Here is an 11,339-nt window from a genome sequence, read left to right as displayed (position 1 = left end):
CGAGGTAGCTTGGACCAAAGCAATAAGTTTTTTGACGTGTACACTATATTTATAATTTGGCGAGGTATTTAGTGTACCAAGGCGAAATATTTTGGTAAGTCCGATTTGTCTATATTGTACGTATTTTGAGATTTGAAGGCGTTGAGCCCCCGAGCGTGTCGAAGAATAAGAAATATATCTCCACTATCTTTATTATATTGCAGCACCGCGAGCCCGCCTCATTAAAAATCTTTCCGGCCCCACTCGATGCCCCGAAAAGGAAAAGAGTCGGGCGTTTCAGTACATTGTATTTTTACAGAGAAGGACTATATTTCGACTCTAGGCGTAGAACCGCCTGAGCTGTGCTACGTTCCAGGGGTTTTTCTCGGGAGCCCCTGTCTTCTTGTTCTTGATCCTGTATGCGCCTCCGTCGATGACTTCCGTGACAACGTAAGGTCCCAACCATGGTGATTCGAGCTTCTCAGTACTTTTTTGATTTAACCGCAAGACCAAATCCCCGACTCGAAAAGATCTTGGTCTTAACCGTCGACTGTGGTAGTTTTTGAGGTCTTGCTGGTATTTGGTGACTCGTGAAAGTACTTCATCGCGAGCTTCGTCGAGTGCGTCCATGTCATCCTCCCGAGCTTTTTGTGATGTTTCTTCGTCATACTCGTTACCCTTGGAGAATCATGCTCTATTTCAATTGGTAGTACTTGCTTCGGCTCCGTGGACGAGAAAAAACGGAGTTTCTTGTGTCGCCGTATTTGGTGTTGTTCGGATGCTCCACAAAACACTTGGCAATTCCTCTGGCCAAGTATGTCGAGCTTTTTCAAGCGGTCCTAGCAGGCGCTTTTTGAGGCCGTTGCAGATGATACCATTGGCTTTCTCGACTTGTCCATTAGTTTGCGGGTGCCCAACTGACGCAAAGTGCAATTTAATGCCTACTTCTGCGCGAGTATTCCTTGAATTCCTTGGATGTGAAGTTTGAACCATTATCTGTAACAATGCTATGAGGCACCCCAAACCGAAAAACGAGGCCTTTCACAAACTTTATTGCCGATGCTGCATCTGGTGAATTTATTGGCTTCGCTTCTACCCACTTGGTGAATTTGTCGACAACGACCAGCAAGTACTCATACCCTCCAGGCGAAGCTTTGTGCAACTTGCCCACCATATCGAGTCCCCATTGGGCAAAGGGCCACGACAATGGTATTGGTGTTAGTTCCGCAGTCGGAGAGTGAGGTTTTGCGGCAAACCTTTGACACGCGTCGCAAGTTCTTACTATTTCCTTGGCATCCTCGATTGCCGTCAACCAATAGAATCCTGCCCGAAAAACCTTGGCTGCAATAGCTCGACTACTTGCGTGGTGGCCACATATTCCTCCGTGTACATCCTTCAGAATTATTCTTCCTTCTTCGGGTGTGACACACCTTTGCAGGACGCCTGAAATACTTCGCTTGTATAATTCCCCTTTGACCACTGTGAAAGCTTTGGAGCGTCGAATAACTCGCCTTGCCTCAACTGGATCATCGGGTATTTCTTTCCTGAGGATGTATGATATATATGCTTGCATCCAAGGAATTTGTACCATCATCACAAGCTCTTGGTCCACTTCATCCTCCGTGGTTTCTTTGAGGGGTGTCGAGGTTTTCTCTTCTTTTGCTTTTTCTGCACCTTTTTTGGCTTCGTGGATCTCTCCGCTATTTCTTCCCAAAATACTCCTGGCGGGATTGAGAGGCATTGCGACCCGATGTTTGCGAGAACGTCGGCTTCATCATTGCTCAATCTACTGATGTGATTTACCTTGCATCCATCAAACAGCTTCTCGAGCTCATTGTACACCTCCTTGTATGCCATCATGCTATCATTGACTGCGTCACATTGGTTCATAACTTGCCGAGCCACCAATTGTGAGTCGCCAAAGATTTTTAGTCGAGTTGCACCGCAAGCTTTCGCCATCTTCATCCCGTGTATGAGGGCTTCATATTCTGCTTCATTATTGGATGCATTAGGGAACATCATCCGAAGGACGTATTTCAATTTGTCGCCTTCAGGTGATATAAGTACTACTCCTGCGCCGGCTCCTTCTGCTCGCTTGGACCCATCGAAGTTCATGGTCCAAGTTCTCGACAAATCTGGAGGTCCCGTGTTTTGTAGCTCCATCCACTCTGCAATGAAATATGGCAGAACTTGCGACTTGATTGCCTTTCTTTTTTCATACGTGATGTCCCGAGGAGAAAGTTCTATTCCCCAAAGGGAGACACGCCCTGTAGCTTCTGGATTGTTCAGTATATTTGAAAGAGGTGCTTCATTGACTACTATTATCGGGTGTGCCGAAAAATAGTGGCGCAACTTCCTTGCCGTTGCAATTACTCCATATGCTAGTTTCTGGTACCGCTGTTTGGAAGGCGATAAAACTTCACCGATGAAATATACTCGGCCTCTCGCACTCCATGGAGTTTTCCTTCTTCTTCTCTTTCAACAACTAACACCGTGCTAACCACTTGGGGCGTGGCTGCAATATACAGCAGGAGAGGTTCCTTTTCTTTCGGCGCCACCAAGATTGGTGGTGTCGAGATTGTGCGCTTCAAATCCTCGAAAACTCTGTCGGCCTCTTCGTTCCACTGGAATTTCTCTCCTTGCTTTATCAGAGCGTAAAATGGTAACGTTTTTTCTCCCAGCCTGGCGACGAAGCTGCTCAAAGCTGCGACTCGCCCAGTTAGCTGCTGTATTTCTTTCAATTTTGTTGGCTTCCTCATTGTTACGATAGCTTGTATTTTGTCGGGATTTGCTTCAATTCCTCTTGCTGAAACTAGAAACCCCAGAAGTTCTCCTGCTGGGACGCCAAAAGAACACTTCGTCGGGTTCAGCTTGAGGCAGAATTTGTCGAGGTTGTCAAAGGTTTCCTTGAGATCCTCGATCAGCGTTGCCCCCTTTTTTGACATTATGACGACGTCGTCGATGTATACTTGCACGTTTTTCCCGATCTGTATCGCCAAACACTTCTGCATCATCCTCTGATATGTTGCTCCCGCGTTTTTTAGACCAAAAGGCATTGTTCTGTAGCAAAACAAGTCGTAAGGTGTTATGAACGCTATTTTGGCCTCATCATCTTCTTTTAGTCTGATCTGGTTATAACCAGAGTATGCATCCAAAAAGGAAAGACGTTCACATCCTGCTGTGGAGTCGATGATTTGATCGATCCTTGGGAGGGGAAAGTGATCCTTAGGACAATGTTTATTAAGACACGTAAAGTCGACGCACATGTGAAGGACTGTCGTGTGCTTCTTCGGCACCATCACTGGGTTAGCTACCCATGTGGCTTCTGTAGATATCTCTTTGATAAAACCAGCATCCTTGAGTCGATCTATTTCTGATAGCATAGCCTTGCGGTTTGGTTCCGAAAAACGCCGCAATGGTTGTTTGATTGGTCTCGCGAGAGGATCCAAGTTGAGGTGGTGCTCGGCAAGTTCCCTGGGTACTCCTGACATGTCAGCTGGACACCATGCGAAGATTTTCTAGTGCTCACGGAGAAACTTGATGAGCGCGCTTTCCTATGCGAGATCCATATTTGTTGCAATGGACGTCGTCTTTTTCGGGTCTGTCGGGTGAATCTGCACCTCCTTAGAATTTTTCTCGGTATTGAAAGTTGATTCTTTATTTGGCCTTCCAATGTCTGGCAGCACGTCGTAGTCAGTCATACTTTTTGACGCCAAATACTCAGCTTGCATCCCGAAAGTTTCTGATATCCGATGAAAATCCTTATCGCACTTATCGGCTAAGGCGAAGCTTCCTTTGATCGTGATTGGTCCCTTTGGTCCAGGCAGCCTCCACAACAGGTATGTATAGTGTGGCACAGCCATAAATCTAGCATATGCTGGTCGTCCCAACAAAGCGTGGTACTGCGACGGAAAATCCACGACTTCAAATTCCAGCCTCTCGATTCTATAATTCTCTCGGGTTCCAAACTGAACGTCGAGATTGATCTTCCCCAATGGATAACTCGGTTTCTCCGGTGTGATACCGTGGAACCTTGTGTCTGTTGGCTTCAAGTTCGCTAGGGATATGTTCATCTTCCTCAATGTATCTGCATACATAAGGTTTAAGCTGCTGCCGCCGTCTATGAACACTCGAGAGACATCAAATCCCGCAATACCGCTGGTAAAATAAGTGCTGACCGCCCTGGTCAAGGAACTTGCTGCGGATGATCTGCTATGGTGAAGCCAATATCTTGCCCCGACCAATTAAGATACTCGACGAGTTGGTGGAGGCATTTTTTCCGCCATAAACACTCGTCGTGAGATTACTTTCCGAGCTCTATTGGATGGCCTTCCCTTCGAATCATCGACACCGCTCCGTTAGAGTTAGGATCAACATATGGTGGTGGTGGAGGTGCTGCCGCTATTCCGAGCTGATGTCGATTGTCTTCGTAATCGCGGGAGGAGGTGGCAAGTGAATCTCGCTCCTGGGTTCTCGAGGATTTCTCTGTGCTGCCCGAGTGTTAGCGTGCTCTGCCCATCTTAACATTGCCTGGAAATTGCGACAATCTTTCTGTAGATGTCCTGACTGTCTTTTTCCGTTGCTGTCGAGGAAAAAATGCATCTGACACGGGCCATTCATCATCTCTTCGGGAGACACGAAAGGCCTTGGGAACCTAGGCCCGCTATTTTGCCTGTTGTTTCGGGAATCATCCCTATTATCGCCTCGCTGCTCATTGCTTCTCTGATAATCATCTCTGTTGTTTCCTCCTGTGTTTGCCCGAAAACCTGCCGAAATTTGTCCTGGAGCGTCATAGTTCGGGTACTGCCGAGGGAATCGTCGCCTCGGTTGATAATTTCGACCACGGTCCTCCTCTGGCGACCTGTGCCGTTTGTTGTGGACAGCATCTTCTCCATCTGCCCATCTCGTTGGCTATTTCCATTAACGCGGATACTGTCTTTGGGTTGGTCCTTCCCAAGTCCTCGACAAAATCTCCACGCCTGATTCCTGCGACAAACGCATCTATCGCTCTCTCGTCAGATATATTTTCTGCTGAGTTTTTGATGATGTTCCACCTTTGGATATATTTTCTCATTGGCTCGTCCGGCTTTTGTCGACATGCTCTCAACTCCTCCAACGACGCAGGTTTTTTGCATGTGGACCGGAAGTTCTTGACGAACACGTCCTCGAAGCTTTCCCAGCTGTCGATAGATACTGGAGGAAGTTTCTTTATCCAAGATCGTGCGGCTCCACTCAAATGCACCTGGATGCTTTGCATAGCTGTTGCCCTAGTTCCTCCTGTGAGCTTCACCGTCTCAAGATAATCAACTAGCCAGTCCTCTGGATCCTGAAGGCCATCGAATTTCTTGAAGTTGTCAGGTAACTTGAATCCTGAAGGGACTCGAGTTTTTCGGACTCTCCTCGTGAAGCACGGCAAGCCACACATATCCTCGTCGTTAAGTTCTGGGGATTGCCGATGTTCCCTTCTGCCTTGCCGCGCTCCGTCGACCCTTGCTTGTGCTGCCGTGTCTCTTGCTCCGCTTGGTCCTTCGGGGGCTGCCGCTGTTGCTGCCTGCAGGTCGTGGACTATTTTGCCTTGCCGCTCCTTCGGGAGGCGTTGATACAAACACTGTCCCCATAGCTCCAACTCCTGCTATCGCTATATTGTATAGTGTTTCCCTTGGATCTCCTGGAGGTGGTTTAGATGCGAGGATAAAAGCTTGTGTCGCCATATACCCAGCCTCTGGTGTCTTAGGGATGATGTTCCCTCTTGTATCTATCGACATAAAGGACATGTCGAGGTTTTGGATCAAGTGCTCTCTTTACGCTTCGGGTATGTGTTGTAACCTTGATCTTGCTCTGATCCGAGCCTCCTCGTGGCTATCACCCGAAGTTCTAGATTGTTGACTCAAATCTGCCCTTCTCCTGCTCGGATGCAGAAGCTGCCTCCTTTCTTCTGTTTAACTCAGCTGTCTGTTTTTCCAATTCTCTTGCAGCTCGTGCGAGCCTATATTGATATGCTTGCAATTCCTCTGGTGTGGCTGTGGTAGCCATCGGTTCTAAACCGTCCATAGCTCTCGCGGCTCTATCCCAAGCTGCTTGCGAGAGTTGAACTCTGTCTCGCGGCTGTGGCCCGACGTACATTGCCCAGGCCTCGTCGCAGATCGGAGGGATCGACGTATGGATTTCCCAGATCGTCGAAAGCCTCAGATGTTTCCTCTTGATCATTATTTGGCTCTTCGATAGCGTAAATCTAATGATATTTTGTATTCAGATCTATATTGGGTTTGGTGACACCATTGTTGAGATTGATGAAGACCTTGCCCACTGTAATAGATTTGTCGATGAAGTCGTAACTGTCGACACTGCTTGAGCCATCGCTTATATATGAGTCCGCAGATGACTCAAACGACATGTCGCTGAAGATCTTGGCGAGTTTCTCTCTTGCCCTGGTGCTGACGTAGCGTGCCGACGAAGTTTCTTCTTCTCCTGATTCGGTTGACGATGTATAGCTTGAAAAATCGGAATCGACCGCCGACGATCCCGACGAAATCGGAATTTCGACACGATACGATCCTTCCTTCTCGACGCGAAAGCGAAACCTTCCGAACGTCATCTCCATAGGCTCCGCGGTATACGCATATGCATCCAAACGGGAGGGTGGGTGAGGAACAAAATCGACGGGACCGAGCAGCAATCTGTTTACCTCGATCCATTGCGTTGCTTGCGGTTGATGATGTCGAAGATCTTGAGCGTGCCATCGAGATCAGATCCTTACGCCTCTAGTCCCCACAGACGGCGCCAATTGACAAGGTATCAACTTGTCAATGCCTATGGATTGTAGGCTAGGGTTTAGTTAGAAGTAGAGGGTAAGTAGATCTCGAAGGTTTCAGCCGAAAAGTACTCGACGATTGTGAAAACTAGGGTTTGTAAACAATGATTCGATGCCTTCCTTGTCCCTCGACTCCCCCTTTATATAGGAGGCGGAGCCGAGGGATTCGTGTTGTACAAGTTACAGAGTCCGGGATGGTTTCTAATTCAAACTGCAAGATTACAAATAACACTTCCTATTACAACTCTAGCTTTCCTTAATAATATCTTGGGCTTCCGAATCTTCTTATTCTTCGGGTAGTGGGCCTTTAGTAAACCCTCATTATACACATGAATGTTACCTTGTAGTGAAAGAATAAATCATTTTTTAACTTAACAAAACACGTAAAATGTTTCACATATGGATTGGGGGTCCCCGGTGGACCTAGCGTATAACCACCCTCCTAAGACCATCTCTACCAATAGCCCATAAAATGTCCTCAAACAATCTAGTTGTGCCCTACTTCCAAAGCTCTCATATCTTTCGATTTGCTCCAGACTCGGCCCCTATTTCACAACTCCATTTGCCGTGTGACTGGTGGGACTAGCTTGGTGGCACTATATTTTTTGTTTCTCTTTTTATATTTGCTCTCTCATGTCATCTTCCTCGCTGGAGGCGTTGGTGGCGGTGGCGATAGGAAGAGAGGTAGACGACTTTGAAGCCGCATGTGGAGGAGGATCAGGCAAGCCATGGTGCAATAGCACCGTGCGATCAAGGAGGAGGCGAGTCGAGGTGGCAATGGATTACTTCAGAGGAGGAAGAGGATACATCAGGACATGACGATTACACATAGGTGGCTAGGGTAGGATGATGATGTGACGTACTGGTACAAGATGATGCTACAACGAGTGTGGTAGAGGAAGTGCGCTAGTGGTGGCGAGGTTGACAACACCGTGCAGTCGAAGAGAGGAGAATCGCACATGATAGGAGAAGAAATGTCCCTTTCCGCCCCGTCTCAACAACAGTAGGGCGGAGGGAGGGTGCACCCAGTTAGAGATAATGTCTGTCCAACTCGAATCCAATGATACCTCACATTGATTTGCTTGATTCAAGAGTGAAACTTCGAATACTTTGTAAGATGAATATCACTGTTGGACAAGGCGACACCTAGGAAACGCTTAAGCATGCTTAGGCGCTAGGCGATGGACAAACACCTTGCCTAGGGCATAAGCGGAAGTCTAGACAGTGCAACGAAGAAACCTGTCTTCCTTAATAAGAAATGTATGCCATACTTCACTAAGGAGCTAGATGGGATTATTCTAAAGCTAGTTATGAGAAATTTACACATTTACATGCTCTAGATTAATGTCTATTCACATATAATAACCCATAACCCATGTACACACTTGATGGTATAAACTATTCCCACCTAGGCTGCGCCTAGAGTGCTTAAGCATCGCCTATGCACTAGGAGAATGCCAACCGCCTCGCTTACGCTTAGCGCTTTTTCCAACCTTGATTGAATATCACTTTTAATGCTGCAAAACACATTTTATGTCTCTAGCTGACATAGGCATCCCAAATGGGCCTGCCGAAGATAGTACCCGGGGTTTACTAAAGGCCCACTACCCGAAGAATAAGAAGATTCGGAAGCCCAAGATATTATTAAGGAAAGCTAGACTTGTAATAGGAAGTGTTATTTGTAATCTTGCGGTTTGAATTAGAAACCATCCCGGACTCTGTAACTTGTACAACACGAATCCCTCGGCTCCGCCTCCTATATAAAGGGGGAGTCGAGGGACAAGGAAGGCATCGAATCATTGTTTACAAACCCTAGTTTTCACAATCGTCGAGTACTTTTCGGCTGAAATCTTCGAGATCTACTTACCCTCTACTTCTAACTAAACCCTAGCCTACAATCCATAGGCATTGACAAGTTGATACCTTGTCACTAGCTTCATGCCCAACTCTTACTAGAATTTTTTGACCCAAAACACTTCCTTGCAAGCATCAACCTCAACTATGTACTCAGCTTGTGATTGACATTTTAACACATTTCTGCAATTTTGGTTAACATGACACTGCTCCCCATGCGTAATTCATCGGGTATCTTGAAGTTGACTTCCTAGAATATGCATCACTAGAATAACCTGAATATGTGTAGCCCGACAATAAATAATCACTGCGCCTCCAAAGCATAAACACAAATCTGAAGTACCTTTGACATATCTGGGTATCCACTTCACTACATTCTAGTGAGCCCCACTTGGAGTTTTCATGGACCGGCTAACAACACCAACTGCATAGGAAATATCAGACCAAGTGCACACCATGGCACCAGTAAATAGATTGGTATAGTACCTTACTCATTTCTTCTTTATCCTTCTTGCTTGTAGGGCATCATTCCACAACTAGTGATGGCTTGCAAGTGGAGAGCTAGGTAAAAAACCTTGTGTCATTTATATTGAGCCTTTCAAGTACCTTCTCAATGTATCTTTCCCATGGGGGCCAAAATAACTTCGTTGATCTCTTACGAGATCTTCATGGTGAATATTTGCTTAGTTGGTCCTAAATCCTCCTTGATTTTTTTTCTTAACACCTTCTTGAGGAGAAAAATCCTCTTTGTGCAAATGAGTTATGCATTACCTAAGAATTATTATATTCTGCACTAACCACTCCACACAAACAAATAAAAATGGAGAATATCACTGTGAATTTTTTTAGGACAAAGAAATATGAAAAAATGAGGTCTAAGATGAAGAAAGGGTAAGCACTTAAGCGTGGGGATGCCTCCTCCATCCCAACACTCCATCAACCATCGGTTTGAAAATATTTTACTCATGTTTTTCGAGCACCATAGTTGATTTAACTTAACTTGCAACATCTCTAGTGGTATATAAACTGAGGTGTGTTGTGCCATTTTTGTGAGCTCTCCTTAGTGGCGAATCTCCCTTTTGCTAGCCTTACATGTACTAAGCATGGTATTTTTTGCTTGTACATCGAAACTTCCTGAATCCAAATTTGTTTTATTATGTACACCATATCTATGTGGTATTTTATCTCCATTCAGTGTAAATTTGCCATTTCGCACCGAATTTTTTCAATACTTGGTCTCTTTTGTGTTGCTCATAGCTCACGGGAAAGTAGAATGGGGTGACCACGAATTTGAGAGGTGTGGCTACCATTTATGTAGAAAAACAAGAAGAACTAGAGAGTATCACCGCCTGCCCATAAAAGTTAGGCACCAAAAGAAAAAAATGAGAAAATTGAGAAAAAGGAAAGAATATTATGATGTCCAAGAGAGACGTAGGAAGAAATCTTCCACTGAAGGCTAAAAGAAAATAAATAAAATGTGGCATAGTGTATAAATTAAAGATGCCAATTATATGAGCACTACACTCTCGTGGTACGATGAGCTGTTGACATGAGAGGTCCTTCCCAAAATGTTTTCATAATTATGTTGTTAGTAAAACCAAGAGCATGTAAATCCTACTTTTCGCGACTCAAAGGGCCTATCTTTCCCCTTTCTAAAGAGTCATGTGATAGATATCTATAATTTTCTATTCTAAGAGAAATATGACAAAAGTCCTTTTGTTTATGTTTAATTATCTACGAGCTTGAGATTTTGTTTAGTCGTGCACGACAAAGTTAAGCTCAGGGATGTTAATACATCCATAGCATATATATGAACTTTGTTGTTTATTATATGAATTCCCTTGGTATTTGCCATGATTATGTTTCCTTTCATATTTTCCATGATTATTGGGATTTTCACCGAGTCCAATTTATTTGTTACTACTTCCGATCCAAATTAGTTGTCGCAGTTTGTCGTGGATTTTTCCTAAATCTGCGACAACTAATTAGAATCGGATGGATTATTTAATTTTGGAAGGACGAAAAACCCCTCATGTATTTATAAGTTTCATGAACAATCTGGAATCCAATTAATTCTGAGAAAATGCATGCGATTTTTTTAAATCGGGAATGAAGAGAACCAACACCCGAAGGATCCAAGAGGATCCTTAGAGGAGCCAGAAGGGCTCCTTTGTGTGGAGTGCCCCTAAAGCCACACTAAAGTGGGTCCAGATCCCTTCAATCGTCCGGTCGTGTCGGCCTTTGGTCGAGGACTCCGCATTGACCTTATAGCCTCTCGATATATCCCTTCAATTCTTTTCACGCAAGGAGAACCTTGGTGCGAGACATACACGAAATAGAGAAAAAGTTTGTCACTAGAGCAAGATTGGAGAGGGAAACGCAACTGGAATCTCTCCTAGTAGCATCTCCATCGCCTCCATCAACTCATACACCATCTCCATGATGAATGTGTGTTAGCTGGAGTGGTGTGTGATTATTAGAAGTTAAAGAATGGGATTTGTTAGTTCTCAGCTAGCTGAGAACTTCGTGCTCAGTTAAGTCTTACACCATTTGATTTGCATCGTGATTCGTGCTAATCATGAATTAAAACCTAAGTTGTAACTGAGATTTGATGACATCATCTGACTAAGAACGAAGTTATTTCTCCGTCGACTGAGAAATAGTCACATTCTTAAAGAATAGACATGTGGGCAAC

The sequence above is a fragment of the Lolium rigidum genome, chromosome 6 (assembly GCF_022539505.1).
Source record: "Lolium rigidum isolate FL_2022 chromosome 6, APGP_CSIRO_Lrig_0.1, whole genome shotgun sequence".
Classification (NCBI taxonomy): domain Eukaryota; kingdom Viridiplantae; phylum Streptophyta; class Magnoliopsida; order Poales; family Poaceae; genus Lolium; species Lolium rigidum.
The sequence above is the reverse complement of the archived record's forward strand: the minus strand, read 5'-3'. Positions refer to the sequence as shown.